This window comes from Desmodus rotundus, chromosome 1 (assembly GCF_022682495.2).
Source record: "Desmodus rotundus isolate HL8 chromosome 1, HLdesRot8A.1, whole genome shotgun sequence".
Lineage (NCBI taxonomy): Eukaryota > Metazoa > Chordata > Mammalia > Chiroptera > Phyllostomidae > Desmodus > Desmodus rotundus.
Genome location: NC_071387.1, coordinates 55596702 through 55599986, shown reverse-complemented (window position 1 = coordinate 55599986; position 3285 = coordinate 55596702). Strand labels below are relative to the sequence as shown.

Sequence of the window (3285 nt, the reverse complement as noted above, 5' to 3'; positions counted from 1 at the left end):
GACCATAGTCAATGAACAGCAGTGGAGAGTCCCCAATTAGCAAACAGAAGTGTCCCCAGCAGGATCATCCCACGACCATGCCTCAGCCATGTCTCGCCTCCTTGCTTACTACCTGAACTTGTTGTCCAGCCTTCCTAGATTCCATGAGATACCCCAACTGCCTTCCAAGAAATTCCTCTTTTTCCTGATTTAACCAGAATAGGCTTTGATTATTTCTGACCAAGAATTCTATTAACATAGGGTAGTATAAGGGGCTATAAGTACTGCTCCTTTAAGTACTGGCTATCCAAAAGTTACCCACATGGGCCTACAACCTACAGATGTTTATAATATGGCAATGTCTAAATACAAACTCCTTTCCAGCTGCTAATCCCTCACATGAAAAATCTAGCTCTACAGATTTCCTTCTGTATCCTTCTCTGTGTGGTAATTTTGAATACAGTACACACAAGTTGTGAGTCACTTCAAGTTATCATTTAAAGAGTAAGAGTAAATTTCCTACTCTGAGGAATGGGAAAACATAGTATACAGCCTCACTCAGGGATCATAATAGGGGCTAAGTTAAATAGCATGAAACAAGCTGTTGAAGTACCAAAATTTAGTATTCCATTTTCAACTTACAGATAACCCTAAACCTGTATCTGCCCTATCTGGTCTTCAGATGCAGTAGTCAAGTGTACCACACCCAAAATTACCTCTAAACATTTTTGTCTGATATCTTTTCTGCAGGTGGGGTGATAAAGTGTTTTGATCTAAAAGATCTTTTCTTGGTAATTGAATTGAGGATGGTATAGAAAAAGGAACCCAACCCTCATTCTTTAGCCATCTGCTGTGGTGTATAAGTGTGTCAAGCTACGTTTCAGGTTAGGAGTCCACAGAGAAGGTTATTACAGATCAGCCAAGGTGCTAATGTAAATGTCACCAAAGGAGTCATATAGGGAGGATACAATATCAGCTAAACCAGTAACTGTCACCCTAAAGGCCATCTATTTCATGTCCACAGGTCCCTGATTTTTCACCCCCAGGGTATTTACTGCCTCTACTTATCATCCACATGTAACAAATGGCTCCTGACTTGAAAGGAAATGTGGGGAAGTTGAAAAAATGTGGGGTTTGGAAAGCGATAGACCTAGTGCTACAATCTCTATGACCTTGAGCAAATTTCTCAACCCTCCATGTCTTAGTTTCTTCTTCTATAAATTTTATATATATATAAAATTATATGCAATACCTAGTACAGTACTTGGCATATAAAGTTAGTAAAAATGGTTGACCTCATCTAGAAAAGAGGCTTGAAGAATATCAACAAGTATTCATTTATTCAAGACACATTTTGGAAAAGAACCGGCATCCAGCAACAGAGTACTTCACTCCCTCAGAATGAATGGAGACCAGAAATTGGATGTTTATGACCAAAACAAGCAGAGTTTCATCCAGCACTTCTCCAAGATCATCAGGGTGCTGGCTGAGGATGCCATGGGGCACCCAGAAATAGGAGATGCTATTGCCTGTCTCAAGGAGATCCTGGAGTACAACGTCATTGGAGCCAAGTACCAGCGGGGCATGACGGTGCTGACAACCTTCCAGGATCTGGTGCAACTGAGAAAGCTGGATGCCGACAGTCTGCGGCAGGCCATGACTGTGGGCTGGTGTGTGGAACTGCTCCAGGCTTTCTTCCTGGTGACAGATAACATTATGGATTCATCCCTCACCTGATGGGGACAGATCTGCTGTATGAGAAGCCAGGCATCAGTTTGGATGCCGTCAATGATGCAATTCTTCTGGAAGCTTGTGTCTACCAACTGCTGAAGCACTACTGCCAGGAGCGGTCCTATTACCTGAACCTGATCGAGCTCTTCCTGCAGAGTTCCTACCAGACTGAGATTGGACAGACCCTGGACCTCATCACAGCCCCGCAAGGCAGTGTGGATCTTGGCAGATACATGGAAAAGAGGTACAAATCTATCATCAAGTATAAGACAGCTTTCTACTCCTTCCACCTTCCTGTAGCTGCTGCCATGTATATGGCGGGCATTGACGGGGAGAAGGAACATGCCAATGCCAAGAAGATCCTGCTGGAGATGGGGGAGCCCTTTCAGATTCAGGATGATTACCTTGACCTGATGGGGACTCCAGTGTGACAGGCAAGATTGGCACTGACATCCAGGACGGTAAATGCAGCTGGCTCGTGGTTCAGTGTGTACAGCGGGCCTCTACGGAATAGCACCAGATCTTGCAGGAGAATTATGGACAGAAGGAGGCTGAGGAGGTGGCCCGGGTGAAGGCGCTGTACGAGGAGCTGAATCTGCAGGCCGTGTTCACACAGTACGAAGAAGACAGTTACAGCCGCCTTACGGGTCTCATTGAGCAGTGCTCACTGCCCCTGCCCCCAGCCATCTTCCTGAAGCTGGCATACCAGATCTACAAGTAGAAAAAGTGACCTAGAGACTACCAGGGCAGGGAGGGCAGGTTCTCAATAAATTATAGTAAATCCCTCTTAACGCCATCTATAGGTTCTAGATATTGTGACAAAAGTTTGCCATAGGATAATTTATATAGACAAGAGTTAAGTTCCTGTGGCCTATTTCTGGTTATAGAAACGTCACCCAACACTTCTGATATTAAACACTGAAATAAATGTGAGCCACACACACATTTAAGGAATGAATAAAAGCAGGGGAGATTATTTTCCAACCCGCTTATTCCAGTGAAGGGCTGTGAGTGACAGGCCTGTCTTGAGCACAACGTGGGAGTCCACCCTGGACAAAAGGCCCTTCTATCACAGGGTTCATCCAGGCAATGCAGACACAGATTCTCAACTGCCTACCTTTAAGATGTGGGAAGACACCTGGATCCTGGGGGTGGGGGTGAGGGTGGGGGACCCAGACAAGGGGAGAACATGCAAACACCACATAGTGCACCCAGATGGAATAGATCTTTCCCCAAACCTATAAGGAAATAAGGGTGAATAAAATGATGTTATTCCAGGAAGAAAAAAAAAAAAGACACATTTTGCCCTGATTGGTGTGGCTCAGTGGATTGAGCACCAGCCTGCGAACCAAAGGGTCACTGGTTCAATTTCCAGTCAGGGCATATGCCTGGGTTGCTGGCCAGGTCCCCAGTAGGGGGTGCTCAAGAGGCAACCACATGTTGATGTTTCTCTCCCTCTCTTTCTCCCTCCCTTCCCCTCTCTAAAAATAAATAAATAAAATCTCTTTTAAAAAAGACACATTTATTGTCTGTTCATCATGAACAAGGTCATATATATACAAAGATAAATAAAAC

General features: G+C 44.5%; 1 pseudogene; it reads left to right on the top strand.

The window, feature by feature from the left end:
* Positions 1–1347: 1347 nt before the first annotated feature.
* Positions 1348–2440, top strand: LOC112302895 (farnesyl pyrophosphate synthase pseudogene; annotated as a pseudogene).
* Positions 2441–3285: the final 845 nt, after the last annotated feature.